The sequence below is a fragment of the Sorex fumeus genome, unplaced genomic scaffold, assembly GCF_029834395.1.
Source record: "Sorex fumeus unplaced genomic scaffold, SorFum_2.1 ptg000008l, whole genome shotgun sequence".
Taxonomy (NCBI): Eukaryota; Metazoa; Chordata; class Mammalia; order Eulipotyphla; family Soricidae; genus Sorex; species Sorex fumeus.
The window spans coordinates 74,580,873-74,601,070 of NW_026606065.1; the positions used below are offsets into that span (position 1 = coordinate 74,580,873).

The 20,198-nt window shown below is 40.6% G+C and overlaps 1 protein-coding gene and 1 non-coding gene across 2 annotated transcripts in view; both read right to left on the reverse strand.

The window, feature by feature from the left end:
• Positions 1 to 20,198, reverse strand: part of VWA8 (von Willebrand factor A domain containing 8) — a 365,156-nt gene that overhangs the window by 74,816 nt on the left and 270,142 nt on the right. The gene's annotated exons all lie outside the window — the stretch shown is intronic.
• Positions 5,785 to 5,888, reverse strand: LOC130019478 (U6 spliceosomal RNA). Its single transcript, XR_008791806.1, has one exon. It is a non-coding gene; the product is annotated as a U6 spliceosomal RNA (small nuclear RNA).

Below are 20,198 nucleotides of genomic sequence, written 5' to 3' on the forward strand. Positions count from 1 at the left end.
ACATACACACACTGGAATACTGTTAAGCTATAAAAAATAAATGATTCCTAATATTTGTTGCAATATGATTGAAACTAGAGGGTATTAAGCTTAGTGAGATAAACTGAAAGGAGAAATACACTATGTGGCTTACTCGCAAAAGGTATATAAAGAACAAAAATTGCACAGAAAATACTAAAAATAATACTAAACATTTAGATTTTAAGGTCAACTTATGGTTACCAGAGGGACAAGGGGCTAGGTAAACCAAATGAAAGGGGTCAACTGTATAGCAGGGTGGAACTGGAAAGTGGTGAACATAATACATTATACACAGATGCAGACTTCAATGATGTCCACCTGAAGCCTATATTATAAGTAATGCCACTTCAATAAATCATTTTAAAAACACAGTATCAGCACAAAATCCCCCTTATTATGACTACCTGCTCTCTGTCTTGATTTAAATTTAAAACCTCCATTCATTCTCTTATCCAAATATCTGTTTAAACTTATGTGTTTATAGTATATCTATAACTCACTGGGATATAGAACTACAAAAAAGAGCATCTTGGCTATGAGGATGATATTGTACACAGGGGAACAGAGTTACAGGTCAGAGTCATAACAAGATAATAAGGTACACAATATATATTTTTAGAACATATTATCTGAAGTTATTTTACTCACAGGATGGGATTTTCTTTCGTAGACATAGTGAAAGCCACATTAAAATAAACCCCTAGGAATAATATGAAGATGGAAGATTTAAAAAACAAAAGCTGACCCTCATTTAATTTTAATAAATAACATATAAGTAAAATATATAACAAAAATACTTGTGTCCACAGGTAGCTTCTGTGTGTTTCAACTTCAATCTCTGATGAGACCTTCAAAAATACAAGTTAGGGGCTGGAGAGATAGTAAAGTGGGGACAGAGCTTGCCTGCATGCAGTTAACCTGGGTTTCATCCCTGGCACTGCAGATGGTCCCTTGAGTCTGCCAAGTGTGATTCCTGAGCACGGAGTCAGGAATAAGCCCTGAGAATGGCCAAGTGTGGCTCACAAACGAACAATGCAATTTATCTTCAGTTATTTCCTGGCTAGGGGCAGCATTTGCTTTCTCTGCCTTCTTCAAGACTTCCTCACTCTTATAAGGCAGGGAAAGATCTGGTTTTGATCATTAATACTGAACAATGACACTGTAACTGATATTCATTTGTTCTAAATAATGAACCCCAATGGGCATACACCTTCTAAAGTTGCCTTTGATACTAATTGAGCAACAGACTTTCTTTTGAGGAGTCAACCTGCAAGCAGAGGGGGCAGGATGAAGAACAGGAGGCAGAGTAGGTACTATCCAGCTGTGCCCACTAAGATGAGCGTGCCCTGACAGACGAGAAGCAAAACATGGGGCAGCAGCAAAGGCTCTGGTTGGCAGTCAGCCTCCCGGCTGAGAGAGGTTCCTTTTCTATCTATGGTTCCTTTCCTGTCTGACATTTGTGACGTCTTTGCCCACTTCCCAAGCTCAATCCAACTATCTTACTTCCTGCTTTCCTCTTGAACCAGCCTACAGGCTTATGCACATTTTGATTAGAATCTGTCACCCAAAGAATCCCCCTCCTTCATTGGCTATAATGTTCTGGAATGCAAGTCCATATGCACTGTAACTCTAACTCATTTCCAACCACTTCTAACAAAGAACTCTAACTGGAATGAACTTCTTCATGTGCGTTACTAGGTCATAAAAATCCCGTCTTGATGAAAATGAAGAAAACTTCATAGATGCCATGGACTCAGGTTAAAAGGAGGGAAAAATATCAATTTGGGAACTATTTAGCTTCTATTAACTGACAGAAATAATTAGTACAGTGGTTTATATACCCACCAAGAATATAACAGTATATAATAAATATAGAAGTATTTATTCTATACAATAAATTTTATATAGACAATATTTATTATATATTATTTAGTACAATGTTTATTTTATACTAAGAAATATGTACTAAATATACAGAGGGTGGTGGTGGTTGGTGAACAAAGCATTATGGGATTGATCTGCACATAGTCCTCTCCACAATAAGCTACCCTCTGGGTGTGTGATGGGAAGTCTGGGTGCTGTCTGGCAACCAGAACTATAGGTCCAGCTGCCATCCTCCCTCTCCTTACAGAGGCAGGAAACAGTCACTGCTGCAGGCACTGGAGTGTCCTTCAGTCCTGACCCTGTGCCTTCCTCAGCCCAGGCTGGGTGGGTTCCCAGCTGCTTCTCTGGGGGCTGTGGTCGCTCTCTTCAGTTTCAGTCCAGACAGTGTTCCACATGAATACCCCCAAATGATGAGGTTGCGGAATCCAGCCAAAGTCATCATTCACTTTACTAGAGCATTTATTCATTTCCTTTCTCCTATTTAAGTACAAATAAAAACAAAGGGTGAAGAGTTTGGGAATATCTGGGAATGTGGAATGAAGAAGGAAGGACCCAAGAGGCTGCTTCATGGCTGAAGCTGCTATAATTACAAACAAATCTTTCCGAGAAACAAATGTTATTATGCTTGTGTGTAGGTGAGTGTTAAAAACACATGTTAAAAACCCACAAGTAACTGGCTTGGCAATAGTTTGCTGGCACAAAAATGTACCCCTCCCACTGCTACTTACACAGCACACTCAGTATTCTAAACATTCTCACAGAAACAACTGCTAATTGAATTCAGAGACAGCGGGGCGGACAAATGATCAGGTCTTTACCATTCTACTCTTCCTGCTCTTTTGCCTTTTATTTGTAAGAGCTTCCAGAAAGGATAACATCTAATACCAGAGTCGTCAATTCAAGTCTGGCCATCAGACCATCAGAGCCAAGAAAGAGTCAGCAATGGCAACTACCTGAACTATGACAAATAGTTTGCAAATGCTTTCACTTTATTACATACACGCTGACTCTGTCAAGAGATGAGTACTGCTTACTTTAGTGAGATTGGGTTGGAGAGCTAGTACAGTGAGTAGGCTGCTTGCCTTGCACATGGCTGACCCGGATTTAATTCTTGGAACCTTGGAACCTACCAGGAGTGATCATGAAAGCAAAGTCAGCGGTAAGTCTTAAATATTGCTGGTGTGGTTCAAAAACAATAACAACAACAAAACAAAACAAAAAAACAAAAGAAAAAAAGAATGAGGAATAAGAAACACATGTTAAATAAAAGTGCCTGAGTATTAAGTAGGGCTGGAGCAATAGCACAGCGGGTAAGGCCCTTGCCTTGCATGTGGCTGGCCCGGCTTATCCAGGTTGGCTTCCTCCGCCCCTCTTGGGGAGCCTGGCAAGCTACCGAAGAGTATCTTGACCGCACAGCAAAGCCTGGCAAGCTGCCCGTGACGTATTTAATATGCCAAACACAGTAACAAGAGATCTCACAATGAAAATGTTACTGGGCCCGCTCGAGCAAATCGATGAACAATGGGAGGACAGTGCTACAGTGCTACAGTGAGTATTAAGTAGTGTCAGAGAAGTTGGGGGTATACAGCAGAGAAAACTGAAATCTGAATTTCAGCCAGTGAGGTCCTTAAATCACTGTGTAATAGGAACAAGTGATTCACTCTTTTAAAATCTTTTCATCTTTAAGATGAAAATCCAGGGGGCAGAGCAATAGTACATTGAGCAGGACACTTGTCTTGCATGAGGCCTCACCCAGGTTTGAATCTCAGTTCTGAATATGGTCCACTGAGCCCATCAGGAGTGATCCCTAAGTGCAGAGCCAGTACCAAGCCCTGAGTGCCACTGGTTGTGGCCCTAAAACAAAAACAAGCAAACAAACAAACAAAAAAGGATGAAAATGCAGACTCAAATCTTTCTAGCTCTAAATTCTTCACTTGGTCCTTGATTGTTTCAATTCATGTTAACAGGAAATGACCAGGGATAAATGTGAGTAACAAGAAAGTTTAAAGAGCATTTTGATATAATTATGTAAAAATTTGGGTAACAATTTCCTAAGCTTTTAAATTTTAAGTTTTCGAAGAGGCAAACTGATGATGGAAAATGATTTTACTGGGACTTATAAGACAGGGGTGTGATGGTTTGATCCTGTTTCTGGCACTGACAAAATGGCTTTGGTGAAAGTTACTTCTGTTTGCTTTCTTCATAAAGAATTTTTTTGGGGAGTGTTTGGAGCCACATCTCAGGCTCAGCTCAGGGGACTATATAGGGTACTAGGGATGTGTGCAAGGCAGGCACCTTACCCATTGTAGTATTGCCCCAATCCTTCTTTATCAAGAAAATGAAGGGCAAAAAAGCACATAACATTGCTTCACTGGTTGATAATATTTTATAGTTAACTAGCATGAAATGAGCAATGGTCTAGCCAAAATTTCACACAAAGATAGAGAGAGAGAGTATGGATTATTTAGTAGCGATGTGACAGATTAAGTATGTCAGTGTGGAGAAGTGAAAGAGAGCTAAATGATGAATTTCCACAGTTAAAGTCAAATGAAGAAATGATTATGCTAGAGACATAGTGTAAAGTAATAAGTCAGATGTTATGCTGAGTAAAACAGGATGATCTCCCTCACATGCATCAATATAATAAAGAACTGATCCACACAACTGAGTTGGAGGTGAGGGGGATAGTTTGAAAGGGAAAGATGTTGGGTTCCTTGGGAGAGGAGAGGGGTTACATTGGAGATGGGTGTGGTATTGGAACTATTTACCTGAGAAACTATTATTAATAGTATTATAAATCACAGAATCTCGATAATGTTTTTTAAAGTAATATATCAATGAAAAGAGTTGAAGGTACTTGACCCTCTGGGGCCAGAACACTAGTACAGTGGATAGGGCATTTGCCTTGCAAGTGGCAGACCTGGGTTCAATCCCTGGCATCCCATATCGTCCCCTGAGCACTACAAGGAGTATTAATTTCTGAGCACAGAGCCAGGAGTAACTCCTAAGCATTGCTGGGTATGGTACAACTGCCCCCCCCACAAAAGTAAGCACTTGACTCTGAAAAAATATTGCACAAATTTTATAAGTGTAATTTTTCTTTTTCTTTCTTTCTTTTCTTTTTTGTTAGAAAAGGGACACCTAGCAGTGCTCAAAAGGTCATGTGGTACTAGAGTTCAAACCCAAGGCCTGCATATATAATGCATGTGCACTAACATTTGAGCCATCTCTCTGGTCCTAATTTTAAAATTAAGTACATATGTAACTGAGATGAAACTTCAAGTGACTATCTCTTGTCCTTTTCTGTCAGACTGCCTACTCCTATTGCGGTTTTTAACAAACATGGACTAGGATCCAAGTTCTCTGCCAGGGGCTAATGACACAAAAGGCCAAGTTCTGTATGTTATGCAGTTTTCAGCTAGGTGTGGGAGGTAGATTGGTTCTCATTAAACAGTGAAGAGAGGGGTGGTGGCCAGACTAGAAAGAAACACAATGTCTCAGTGGAACATGCTGGAAAGCTCTTAAGCCAGGCTGGGAAACAGAACAAACATAAGGGAAAGCTTGCAACTGGAGGGAAATCCAAAGAGGAATCTTGGAAGAAGAATGAGAGTTGAGCAGTACAGGTGACTGGAAGTTGCAGGCAGAAAGGACAAGGGGAGGCAGCAAGTGGAAACCCAGGGCAGGAGTTGGGTGGGGGATACGGGAGAGTTTATAGAATAGAGTCTACCACATAATATGGATGGAGTTTATGGTGATAAATGCACCATCCTAGAACCCACATACTCTGTCAATAAAATAATCTAATCTCAACACCCAGAGAATCACATGAAAACCCCATAAACAGAGAAGTTAGGACTCTTTTTTTTTAAAGACTAATGAAAAAATATGGAATGCTTCACAAAATTCTGTGTCATCCTTATGCAGGGGCAGGGCCAATTTTCTCTGTATCATTCCAATTTTGGTATAGGTGCTGCCAAAGCCACTACAATTAGGACTCTTAATCCTTTATTGCAAAAATCAAAGAGAAATGCTTTGTAGTCATCGGTTCAGTAATTGCATGAACATTTAAACACACAAAACCCCCATTCAGTTTTTTTTTTTGGATGGGGAGGCTGCAGTTATGCAAGTATAACCCCTGAGCACTGCCAGAAATGGTCTCTGAGTACAAAGTAGAGAGTAGCTGCAAGGATAACCAAGTGTGGTCCCCTAACCAAAACAAACAAACAAACAAACAAATAAATAAGTGAATAAGTAAAATAGGAAAAAGAAAATACTTCATAGAGAAAAAAGGACCAAAGACCCAAACAGCTATTTTTCTTAGTGAGGAAATGTACGTTGTTACGGACATGAAAGTTACTCAGACTCCTCAATCATCATGAACATATCTCTGTAAGTATGACCACTGAGACTCCCTGACTCCTCTTCCCCTGCATCAGGCTGTGTCGTAACAGCACATGCTGCAGTTGTTGTTGTATGTCTGCCTTGCTTTTAGAAGCCATTTTTTAATTTGGTATTCTGCCTACCAAATTCTGATGTGGGTGTGTGTTTGGGGGGGGGGGGGGGTGGAGGAATTCCTTCAGAACAACATCCACACCCAACAAGTAATCAGAAATCACAGCATCACAAAGAGAGTCTCTTGTTTAAAACACAATTTAGTTAACTTAAAATATAACTAAAAAACCTAGGAAGGCAGAGAAGCATTGGACAGTAGCACAGAAATCAGGTGAATGAATTGTATACTAGTTATAGCTTAGCTACTTGCAAGCCATCAGCCTGGGCAAGATCCAAAGTCACAGAGCCTTGTTTTCCTCAAGTTTAAAACAATAATAGGTACCCAGGCCCTCCAAGAACAGTGAGATTCAGATAAAACACAAAGCTGTTAGATAAAGTTAAGAAACATAATTTCTTGGACTTGCGTTTTTGCTTCTACAGAATGAAGGAGGTCGTACTTTGACACAATCCCAGGTCATTTTTCAGTTTAAATTTGTTTGGTCAATGTAAAGATACTTTCAAAATATATGAAGTAACATTCAAGTATAAAATGTTGGAGAAAGGCATTATGAAAGATAGCGAATGAGAAAAAAAATCTTTTTACAGCATATTTAAAAGTTGTATCCTCACAATTTTATTCCCAAGTGTCCTTTACAAGCACCAGTCAGCTGAAATCCTGGGAGTAAAGGATGCTGAAAGGAATTTCTAATGAAAGGGTGGTAGCCCAGGGAAGAAATGGCCAGGCAATGCAGACTAAGAAGCAACAAAGGAAAAGAGAAGGAAGGAGGTAAGGAGGAGATTGTGATTATCGTGGAAGCCAGGGGAGGGCTGGGCTTCAACAGAGAACGAACAATAGCAATGAGATCCATCCAAATTAGGACCAAAGAGGATGACCAGGACAGACCCGCAGAATCAAGCACTGTGACTTTGTGAGAGCAAGTCTAAGGACACTGCTGAGGGGCGAGAAGTCCTGTGAGAATACAAGGTGGTGGCAGGAGGCTGGGAGCAGAGTCAGTACACACGGATCATCCTCAGGAGCTGTGCTGTGAAAGGGGTTAGAGTTATATGAATTAGAGTTTAAGTGACGGGAAGGGTAATCCTCACTTCCAGAAAAGTATCAGTATGTGTTTAAATATTGGTAAAGGAGGACCTGGCAGGATGACAGAAAGAAGTCAGAGGATGAAGAAAGTGCCCTGGGGGAGGGGGTGGTGGAGAGAAAAAGGCCTCAGGACCTATCACCATTACCATCACCATCACTGGGGACCCCTCCCCCTGCCCACACCTGGAAGCAGACGAAAGCAAAGCCCAGAGCCCTAGCGCCAGCACATGGTATGGTTTTCAATAAGTATTTGCAGGCTTTGAACTGACTGCCTAAGTCAAAGAGATGATATTATGTGTCCAACACCTCTTGGTGTTTTCACAAGTTGGAGAGGCTCTTGCTGCAGAAAGTGAAGTTATCTCTATAACAAAGGATTTCCAGAAACAGCAGTGTGTCACCAAATAGGCGGCCCTTGCCTGGCAGCTGAGTGGTCTCTGTGCAGACCACATTTCTACTCTGTTTTACAGTTTCAAGTGAGCCCAAGGTAGCCTAGCAAAGAAAATGCAAGGAAATGAAACAACTCCCCCCAACCCCACTCCTATTCTTAGATACAAAAGACAGATAATTATCTAAAGTATTTCTCAATATGAACAGAATAGAAATGTGACCTTTGAGTCTGTGACACAGTCTATTCACGTCAGTGTTTTTAAAAGAAGCAAAGCCATGTCCAGGTTCAGGGAATGCAGGCAGGAGCCAGCTTTTCTCTCCCTTGTGTTACTTAGGCCATAAATAATGGAAAATAGTTTAACAGGCAGCCAGACCCAAAGGCTCAGCCATCCCTTGAGAGTGATAAAATTCTTCTGCTGGTAGACTTACAAAACCTGAGATGCAATGATTTTTTTTTTTAAAGGATATTCCCTTTGCTCAATAAACTTGAATGTTTGAAACCTGAACGATGGCTAGATTAAGAGAGAAATCAATCTGGCATGAAAAAAGTAATCATGCAAAGTGCTGGTAGATTAAGTAAGACATGTAAGAGACGGTATTTAACTATTTAAAAATCATATGCCCTGGCAGACTGGTGGTGTAGCAGCAATACAAGTGTAAAAATGATGAGACTGTACTATTATTAAGAACATTAAATGAAAACTTAAGTATTTAACAAAAGCCATATGCTTGGTTGTTAAAAAAAAAACCTCCACTTCTGGGACCTGTGTGACGTCTTAGGGAAAGAACAAATGTGTGACACCCGGGCTCTGAGACCAAAAAGCAATGTGAGCATCACAACCAGGAGTGCAGCCCCAGTGAGCACCATGGCCGAGTGCACAAGGCTGCCACCCACAATGCAGGGACTCCCCTTTATGACAACAGCAATGGTGGCAAGGGGTAGGGGTGGGAGAAACCCTTCATTTCTAATGTCTTGATTTACTTTAAAACACACTTAAAGGAGCTTTAGGCAGTGATCTGGCTTCTGTTTACAGCTAAAAAAACTGAAGCTTCTATCTAGTCTCTGTCAGTTTATGTTGAGTTTTCTCTTTTTTTGGCTTTTTGGGTTACAGACGGCAATGCTCAGGGGTTACTCCTGGCTCTGCACTCAGGAATTACTCCTGGCGTTGCTTGGGGGATCTTTTGGGATGCTGGAGATCGAATCTGGATGCGCCGTGTGCATGGCAAATGCCCTAGTCGCTGTCCTACCGTTCCGGCCCCATTATGTTGAAAACAGAATATAGAACACATTCTAAAGCTAGAAGTCTCTGACAGATTTATCTATTGTTAGATGGAAATTTGAAACAAAGCATTGTGCTAGGTAATAAGCCAATCCTGTTCATTTTGATAACGATAAAATTTGGATTTCTTGGGGCGAGGAGGGTGTTATTTCTAATTTATGGCATCAAAGTATATAAAAAGTTGCTTTATTCTACTTAAAATAGAAAATAAATTCTACATAAACAGAGAGAGCAAGATACACAAAAACAATTTGAAGGGAAGGCTCTAGGGGAACGGGTCTGAGCAGTCCTGTCCAGTCCTGAGCTCTCCAGTAGATTGGAACTTGCTACCACAGAACAGCTCCATTTCAAAGAAACTGTATCTTGTTCCTTCAAGTGATAAATGTGTGTTTTTTAAAAATCACCAAGCACCTGCTTGACTGAAGGCCGAGATCCAGGATGTATGATAAGGGAGTTACACTGCTGCTGGTAGGGAAGATGTGGGTACGAGTCTTGGGGACATTTTCTGGGGGAAAGAATAACACAGAACTAAGTGTCAATTCTATGAGGAACATTTAGTTCTTGAAGCACTCAGATAAATCATGGGTAGTAAAGAAAGTGACAGTGTAAGTCCAACTCAGGTAAGAATGTTCCACTCTGCAATCTCCTTGGAAACTTCTCCTCTGGGAAGGCCTACATTGCAGGGTGAGCATGTTGGGAATCCAGAATATCCCTCTGTGGATATTCTGAACTTCTGAAGAGTTATTATAAGGTCTGTTTGTGGGGGAGGGGCTGGCACTAATGTGGTACTGTGATTAGGTTTAAGGCAACTGCTCTGCTGTTCTTACTGATTAAAAGAAAGTAACTTCCATCAGTCCTGGTCACATGAATGATGTCTCCCATGGCAACCACAGGCCCAAGGCCGCGTGCTAGCCATACTGATTTGTATTCATATGCTGGCGTGCATGTTCTAGAATGTATTATAGGTTTTAAAATGCAAAGAAGTTTTCTATTAAAAAACAGCAAGTGGGAGGAGTGGGAAACCCTTTTCTTGGTATGGAAATGTTTTAGACAATCATATATTCTGGATTTATAATTCCCAAACAGCAAGGGGCACTCCACGCTAAATATAATAAATGGGAATAAAATAAGTAATAACCAGTTGGTCATCTGTCCTGTTGTGTTGGGGCCATGCTCATTTGTGCCTCTTGTCCCACTGCAATTATTGAAACACCCCTCCCAGTCTCCTAAGCGGAATGGTATGATTGCCCTATTGAATTAAATGCTTCTTTGAAGAAACTGCCAAGGGCAGAATTGGGCTCTACACATCCCACCATTTGTATAAGGATGCCTATATGTCTCCTGTATTTATCTGGAAAGATCTAAAATCCAGAAACCATGTGAAGAGTAACTTTTTGATGCAGAAATTTATTTTTAAAATTTTTAAATTAAAAAATCAGATTTTTCATCTCTCCTTCCTTCCTTCCTTCCTTCCTTCCTTCCTTCCTTCCTTCCTTCCTTCCTTCCTTCCTCTCTCCCTTCCTCCCTCCCTCCCTCCCTCCTTCTTCTGGCAGCGCTTGGGGGATGATATAGAATGCCAGGGATTGCACAGAAAAATGCTATACTATCACCCGTTCCCAGGTGGTATCTGTTTCTTACAGTATCTATGAAAAGTTATTGCACAATAGTCAAATTTTAGTTTTTTAAGGAGCTTCTATAGGCTTGTTGCAAAGGTGGGACAGCAGTGGACCCTTATGTAATTCAGCTTGATATATAATAGATTCTCAAACAAATGGTTATCAGATGAATGAGGAATGAGTTAAACACTGATGCTTCCTTCTCATTGGCTGGAGTTGGGTCTTCTTCAATGCGCCACCTGCCTTTAGCTTAGTAGATACTGTTTGTGTTACTTTTGGATGAGATAAAATACAGAGCGGAAAGACTCTGGTTTGGGTATGTGTTGTATTCCTAAAAGGCCAGTCCAGGCTCTAGGAAGGGCAGCAGAAAGAAAGCAGCTCTTATTTTCTAATTAGTTTGTATAGAGAGGACACATCCGGCAGTCCATTCCTCCTGTGGACCAGCCGTTTTCTCATTTCTTCCAGAGGCCCAGATTGGTGGAAAAGGCCATAGTGGGGCTATCATGATCACACACAAAGGTTTTAAGTGGGCTTCAGTATTGCAGCTCTTAAGGAACTAGCACCAGTGACACAGTGAATCTCCTTCCTATCTTCCTTCTTATTTATAGGTAAAACCCAACAACTGCTTCAAAGTTCAGAAAACCAGAGTCCATCAGAATTTGAAGGCAAGAACTGCCTGCTTCTTGCCTTCAAGTTAGCTGCTGACAAGAATGTGTTTACTTGCCAATATATTAAAGTATCTTTCCCCAGGGAAGTGAAATGAATACTTTACCTTGGAAGGTTCTTTCAAGATACTTTAAACGTATATTGGAAGTTACCTTCAGCTTGGCCTATAGAGTCTGCAAGGGGGGTAGAGGGGGATGGGGACAGGGCAGGCTGCATGCATGTTGGGAGGAACTGTCCTAGTCTGCATGCATATTTCCCTAGAATGATCAAGTATATCTTTGAATCAGGCTTCATAGAAATACGTATTACTGCTATTCATAAATGTCCTCTAGTGTTGTGGTTAAGAGCACAGACATTGGAACTCATTTGCTTGGATTCAAATCACAGCTCTTAACAGTTATTAGCTAGGTAAGTCACCTCATCAGTAAAACAAGAATTGCAAATACAACTACCTGATAGCCTAACTCTGGAATTAACAGGTTCTAATATATCTAACTGCTCAAAAGAGAGCATAACCAGACTAAGTGCTAGATGTTTAGCTATAATAGTATTTTATTTTCTGAGAATTAAAAATAAAGTGCTGCACAGTAGAAAACATTTAAGATTCAATAGAGATGTGGCATACACTTATCATGCTAACATCAGTACTGGGAAACTCAGGAAAAATCAGGATAATTTCTGAAATTTAGGGTGACTGAGAATTCTGCACTCTGTCCAATTTTTATAATAACACTCATGCTCTGCTCTTCATTCATAACCTCACACAGGAAATTCAATGTTGCTGCAAATATTACAAATACCAAACTGATGCTTCCTAATGTGGTGCTCTGCCCAGAATACAGCAGGGTTTTTTAATGGCCCTGGCAGCTGTAATGAGAACCCTATAAGCTTACTTCGAGCTCCTGAAAACATGTTTGCTCTGATCTGTAAAAGATGTGGCATGAAGAGGAATGAAAACATGTTTCCAATCACATGCCTGCTCCAAGCATGACTTGAGAAAAAAGGGATACCTCTGCAAAAAAAGGAGAATAAAATACATTGGAAAGAAAAAATTATTTATAAATAAAACTACAAATGAAAAAGCAACTCTTTGCCTCCAAATTCCATGCCACAGTTTGCACTTTAAGAAGGTTTCCTTGTACACCTGTTAGGTTAAAAATGGTATGTAAAAATAAATCAGATCATTTCAAATGTAAGTTTTCCATTTGCTGAGTACATCTGGAAGAACAAAGTCATTCTCAGAAATGATGGAAGAGCATGTAAAAATAGCTCATTTTCCCTCTTACTGATTTATGTGGAACACTGAACAGTGGTACTTCATCTGGCCGCTGAGGCGTATACACGCACTCACCAACTCATCCGCGGTCCCTTCAGTCACACACTGTTCGTGACCTATGCGCTGTAAACCGATTACTTCTGATGGTCACAATTCTTCCCATAAGGCAAAGACACTTTATGTGTTGTGTCTTGTTCTTTATTATCCTTTCAGGGCTGCTGTCCACCTTTTGTTCTTCCTCTCCCTTCCCTCTGTTTCTGCTGTTGCTGCGAGGGCTGGGGAGGTTGCACACATGCTTTGGTGTGGAGCTCGGACATCAGTTCATGGTGCTCCCTACTTGGCTGTGAGGTGTGGGCTCCAACTGTGGTGCTCGCTCGGGGGTGTGCTCGTTTCTCGGTGGTGCTCTCATCAAACTTTCTGCTTGATGCCCTTGGGAGGCTGCTGTGGAGCTCATTCCTGGGCTTGCTGGGGGCCAGCACTCCTGGACTTTATTGGGGCTCTCAGATCTGAAGTTGTGGTGCCTGCTGGTAGCTGCACCCTCTAGATCTGGTTCTTGCACCTACATGGCTGAGCACTGGAGAAGGCACCATCAGTACAGGCCCTGGGGATCCCACAGAGCAGAGTCACTGGGCCCACGGTTGTGGGTATGTGGGAGGCACCAGAGATGGAGCTCATGGTTTCATGCTTGCAATGTAGCTGTCTTCTTTCCCCTGGGCCTTTTAGGGAAGACAGGCATTGCTATTTCTCCTTTGTGAGCCAGGACACGTAGGCTTAAAGTTAAGCAACTTGTTCATTGTCACAAAGCTATTCATCGGCAGAGCCAAGATTCAAATACCAGTCCTTTTCCTTCCCAAAAGCCAGTTTTATTAGATTCTTTTTACTGTACCACACTGGCTTTAAATAAAAAATGTTTTTGAAAGTTATGAAATTCAATGTTTTATAAAGCATGTTATAGCTTAAAAAGTAATAAATATTTCTAAAAGCATCACCTTCCTCTTTCAAATGTATGACTATATATACATATTTGTATATATATGTATCAGATTTATAGAAAGCAACAGAATTCTATAAATAAACTGTAACAAATGATTAATATTTCAGGTTAGTAAATATAGTATTTAAAATATGTATATGTGTATAGTAAAAATATATATATATGTATGACACAAACTAGCTTTATATTAGATTCTTAAATATGACCAGACAGTCTTTTTTGTTTTTTTGCTTTTTGGGTCACACCTGGTGATGCTCAGGGGTCACTCCTGGATCTATATTCAGGAATTACTCCTAATGGTGCTCAAAGGACCACATGGGATGCTGGGAATCGAACCTGGGTCAGCTGCATGCAAGGCAAGGGTCCTACCTGCTGTGCTATCACTCCAGCCCCATGACTAGACAATCTTAAACAGACTCAATGCCTGCCCTAGTGGTATAGAGTTGACATAGAGTCATATGCTATCTTTTAGACACTGGGTATACTGTATAATTTCTCTGAGACTGTACCTGTACCTTCATCTGTCAGATGAGGATACCATTACCAATAACATGGAAGACTAGAGGAGGAAAGGATATAGAGAAAATTCAACGTGGTAGGGAGACTTCATTTGTTTCTCCCTCTCTCCAGTGCTGTAGACCAGTTTTCTAACCATGTTAGTACATTTGTTTCTGTTCAATATTTATAAAAAAAAAAACCAGCTTCAATGGATATGGCCCAGTACATGAAGACTTTGAAGCTCTTTCTATGGTGAAACCTTGGATATAACAAGGACTAGAAGCTTTTAGAATATATAGACGACACGGGTTTAAGAATGACTGACGGGCTACTGAATAGATTATCCTTCAATCACAAATAACCTCATTTAAGCAAGTTAGGTGAGACTATATAAATGCACTGATACATAGAGTACATCCCTGGGCTACTTAAAACACACACACACACACACACACACACACACACACACACACACACCAATCAAACGCACCATAATATGTTCTCTTAAAGGACTGTTACTGAATGTAATTAGGATATAAGTGTCATCCAAAAAGTTTACGTATTTACATCATTTCTTCATTGAATATGGATTTACTGAGTGTCCAGTTTAGGTACTTTGTTAGCTTTGGACATACGATGAGGAAAGTAATCAGCAATGTTTTCTTCTCCAGAACCTGCTGTAAGTCACATTTTGGAATTGATCACATTATACATTGCTAAAGGAGCATCATAAAGGGGCCATGGAGATAGTTCAAGTGGTAATTCATACAGATCATGTGCAAGGCTGGATTTATAACACTGATGGACCTCATTTAAAAAAAAAGAGTATCAAGAAAATTGAGATCAGAATGGCCTTAATCTGAACCCATGATGAAGCTAGAACTTGACTGGCACCAACTAGGAAAAGACATTAACACAATTCTCTGTGCTTCAGGGAATATACCCATTGAGAGGAGAGCTTTTATACTGCAATATAAAAGTGAATTAGACCATGCCTATAGCCCCTTGTGGAATGCCTCACATTTCCTGAGTCTGATCACCGATAATTATAAAAATGAAAAAAGATGATCTATTTTAATCTTACAAAAGTTTCTCATCGAATATTTTTTGAAGCTGGAGATTATATTATTTCTCTCATTCAAGTTTTAAAAATATTTCTGATTTTTTTTCCTGCCAATAATTAGCCCTATTTCCTCAGCAAGAACAATTCTGATTTCTAAAACAGTTCTTCCCGGGATACTACTTGAGAGGTGGGTATTATTTCCCCTGAAAAGTAAACAAGGGAATAAAAACAAGGTGACTCAAAGGATGAGGAAGTATGTTTTTCTAGAGAACAAAAGATCCTTTCACAGTATGTCAAAGACTTAACTGTGAACTTTCTTGAATGTAAACACTGTTCAAAAGGCAAAAGGAATTTCATCTATGTCTATAAAAGGTCCTGTACAATAGTTCTTGCTTGAAGTTACAATTGACAGGCAGTGAAATCATCTTTTCTTTAAATACTTTGCATATAGACCTACAAAAAAATTTTATCATCTCAGAAGAGATGAACTTATAGTTACATTCATAACTGTATTAATAACACACAGATAACACAGATCAGAGTACTGCTATTGTCATATATTACAAGTAGCTAAGGTCAGACATTACAAGTAACACAATTTATTATTATAAATAAATAAATAAATAATTTATGGGGTATCTTAAAATAGTAGGCTGATGCTTTCCATTGAGTACATTTAAAATGGACAGTACACTAGAAATTTTGTTATATTAATGGAAGAAACTTAATATTTTAAGTAGACTGGAATTATACAAAATCATCTAACTAGAAATATTTAGCTTGTCCTATTTCAAAATTTAACTCCCATAAACCTCGTTGGAATAATTTTAAAATTGACAATTGTTTATAGCATTTAATAGAGCTATATTTTATAACCAAATTATATAATTATGGTGGAAATGTCAGCAATAATTCCTTACTCATCTGCAGACTTTGGTGTTTTTTTTTTTTTGCTTGTTTGTTTATTTTTTGCAGGGGTGGGAGTCATGGAGGAGAGGGATGTTTGGGTCACAATTGGCTATGCTCAGAATTTACTCCTGATTCTCAGGGATCACTGAGGGATCATTCTGTAGGGACTTGGGAGACAACATGAGGTGACCTGAATTGAACCAGAGTCAGCAATGTGCAAGGCAAGTGCCCTACCGGCTGTACTATCTCTCCAACTCCCTCATCTACAGACTTTGTAGACATTTTATTGCCATTATAATCAGCCCAAATGCTACTATAGGGGCTGTTGAGATTCTTCCCTCCAACATACCCAGAAGGATCACAGAGTTTCTATGAAAAGATTAATAGTGAGGATTAAAATTCAGGGTGAAGGCAGGGTGGGACGGGGGGATGGGGGTGGGAGGGATACTGGGATCCATGGTGGTGGAAAATGGGCACTGGTGGAGGGATGGGTATTTGATCATTGTATAATTGAAACCCAAGCACAAAACTTGTAAGTCTACAACTGTACCTCATGGTGTCTCACTAATAAAAATTAAAAAAAAATCAGGGTGAGAAGATGTCAAGATTTTATTTTGTGGTTCCTATTTTCAAATAGCGGGCATGCAATGAGAATGAGCTCTTCTCCAGGACCTTGGGGGGTGAGGGTGGTGGCAGGGTTCCGGAGCCCCAGGGCCAGTGGGGCATCCCACTGGCCACCACTTTTCTTCCTCCAGCCAGTACTTTGTATTGGCAAGCTAAACCCTTGAGGAAGCAGGTGCTTGTTTCCTCTGAGTTTCTGAGTGGAGGGAATGAGGGGCTGGTGAATGGTTTATTGTGGGAAGAAGAAAGAGGCAGAGAACTAGGAGACAGCAGCATGATGTTTCAGTATCCGGGAAGGGACTGATTTATGTGGAGGAAGGCGCATAACATTTATACTTTTAAAATTAGTTAACAGAGGGGCTGGAGTGATAGCACAGTAAGTAGGGTGTTTGCCTTGCATGCTGTCGACCTGGGTTTGGTCTCCAGTATCCCATATGGTCCCTCGAGCACCGCCAGAAGTAATTCCTGAGTGCAGAGCCAGAAGTAACTCCTGAGCATCGCGGGACATGACCCAAAAAGAAAAAAAAATAGTTAACAGAGGGGCTGGAGCGATAGCACATCGGGTAGGGCGTTTACCTTGTATGCAGCCAGCCCGGCCGATCCGGATTCTATTCCTCTGCCCCTCTTGGAGAGCCCGGCAAACTACCGAGAGTATCTCGCTCGCATGGCAAAGCCTGGCAAGCTACCCATGAGGTATTCAATATGCCAAACATAGTGGCAAACAAGTCTCAAAATGGAGATGTTACTGGGCTCGCTCAAGCAAATCGATGAACAACAGGAGGACAGTGATAGACAGTTAACAGAGGATGGCTCCCCAAGTATCTCCTTCTCTAGTTCAGGTTTTGCTGTTTGTTCTTGAGTCACATTAGGTGGCACTCAGGGGTAACTCTTGGTGATGTTCTTTTTTTTTTTTTTTTTTGGTGATGTTCTAAGGACCACATACTTCCAATTCTGGGCCTCCAGCATGTAAAGCATGTTCACTAACCTTTGAGCTATCTCCCGGTCCTGTCCTTTCTTTTAGGGGGTCTGGTGGGGAGGAAAGGGCACGCCTGGTGTGTTTAGGGGTGATTCCTGATTCTACACTTAGGTATCACTCCTGTTGGGATAAAGGGACCATATGGGATAACGGGGATTGAATGTACATCAGTTGCATGCAAGGCAAGGACCTTGCCGATGGTACTATATCTCCTGCCCTTATAGTTCTTTCTTAAGGAAAGAGTCCTCTGACCAAAGAAGAAAATAGAACCCCTTGGGTCAGTCATGAATGTTTTCTGGGACTTAGTTGACTCATCAGAATTGCTTTATGATTTCTGAGATTTCTGAACTTAGTAACAATACCAAACATTTACAAAACACTATATGTCACATGCCATATACTGAAATATATGCCATATGCTGAAATATGTTCTATACATGGATAATTCTACTCACATTTATAGTTCCTCTATTAAGTATAATTCTTAATGTGAAGAAACAGAGTCTTGGAGAAATACATTAAGGTGTTCAAAGACACAGAGGTAGTACAGAATGAAGCCAGAATCCAAATGCTGGATGAACTGCTTGATTAGAGAGCTGGCTCTTATATGAGCATTGCTAAATTGTACCCTTTCCATGATTTTCATACTAATAAACAGATCTGAGTCATTTATTTAACAACCACCATATACAATGAAAGAACTTGTTAGCTTGAGTTGCAAAAAATAAACTAGATAGCATTTCAGAAAAATCTCCTGCCTTACTCCTTGGAGAAAGGCACATTTGGTGGCATCCTTCAGCTTTGATCTGCCATACCCCCTGTCCTAACCTTGGCAGGAACAAACTACTCCCAGACTTGGCAAAGACCAGAAAATCCAGTGGGCTACATTGTAAGAGAGTGGATGCAAGTGGGTAATAAGCTGGGGTTTTGAGCTGGCCAGTATGTTACTTGTCTCTTTTAGGGGGACACAGTCAATTTCTTGTCCCTTTTTGTGCTGCCTCTTCTGTGCCTTTGCCTAGAAGAGAGGTCAGGCTGGGACTCTGCAGTTCTGGTTGAGAGACTAGAGGAGAAAAGAGTCCTGCTTCCGCCTCCAAGCTCAACCTGTGCTTTCTCTATTTATACTGTTCCATTTATGAATCAATTAATATAAACAGGTTGCTACTTTGAATCCCATTTGATTCGGAATCTGGAATCCCAAATTTGGTTTGGAATCCAAAGAAGAAAAGGTCTAAGTGATGGAAGACATTCTTAGATCCTAGTTTGATATCACCGAGTACCCTCATGACCTAAGGTTCTCTGTACTAAGTACAGAGATTGTTAGTGACTTAAACTACCCAGAAAGGAAGCCTGGGCACACATGGCTTTACCACTGAATTCTAATAAAAACACTTAAAGAATAGTTAATACCAATTCTTTACAATCTACTAGGAGACACCAAAAACCCAGAAAAAGACATCACAAGAAGAGAATACCTGATGCTAAAGTACTTGAAGCTTGTGGGTTGGGGGAAGGGAAAATCACAATGGGAAAATCGTAAAGGTATTTAAAAGAACAAACAAACTCTTTATGACTTTTAAAATGAGTCCCACATGCTCTACAATCACTCCCATATTAGTATACAGATTTGTTATCATGAAGACCATCACATTCATATAGTACTTTATAGTTCTCAGAGCACTTGAGTATATGTTACATCACACGATCATGATCATGACCACCCTGTTGTTTGTCGATTGCCTCGTGCAGGCCCCAGTAACGTCTCCTTCGTCCTAGCCCTGAGATTTTAAAAAGTGCCATATTCAAGGCTTTTTCAGGGATAGGCGAATGAGACCCATCATTGTTACTGGTATTTGGCATATTGGGTACGCCACGGGGAGTTTGCCAGACTCTGCCGTGTGGGCAGGTTACATTTGGTAGCCTGCCAGTTTGTCCAAAGTAGGAATGAGATGATAAGATGTCGCGCGGCCGCGCGCTTCCGGGAGCTGAGTGTGATAATCTCTGGATCCTGGCCATTGTTGGAGTTACACGGCATTTGGTGGGTGTAACTGTCTAGTTACTGGCAGGTCCAGTTCCAAACCGTGCAGGCTTGGAGATCTCAGTCCCAATGTTACATCATTTGTTTTTTTATAAGAATCCTGTGAAATGGTTGCTCTGTTTAATTTCATTTTATAGACAGGGAAATGGAGTTTCACAGACATTAAATGACTTGCCTAAGATCACTGGCTAAAACTGAGAGCCAAACTTGGATTCTGCTACCTGATTCAGAGTTACTCATTCTGCAGTCTCAACTACTCAGTAAAGGAGGACAAGGGGATATGGAAGTTCTTCCCACTTGGTCATTGCCAATCTCGGCAGAGTTAGCTAGCAAACAGTGACCTCACTCACACAAACAGAAGATTCAGTCCTCTGGAAAACAC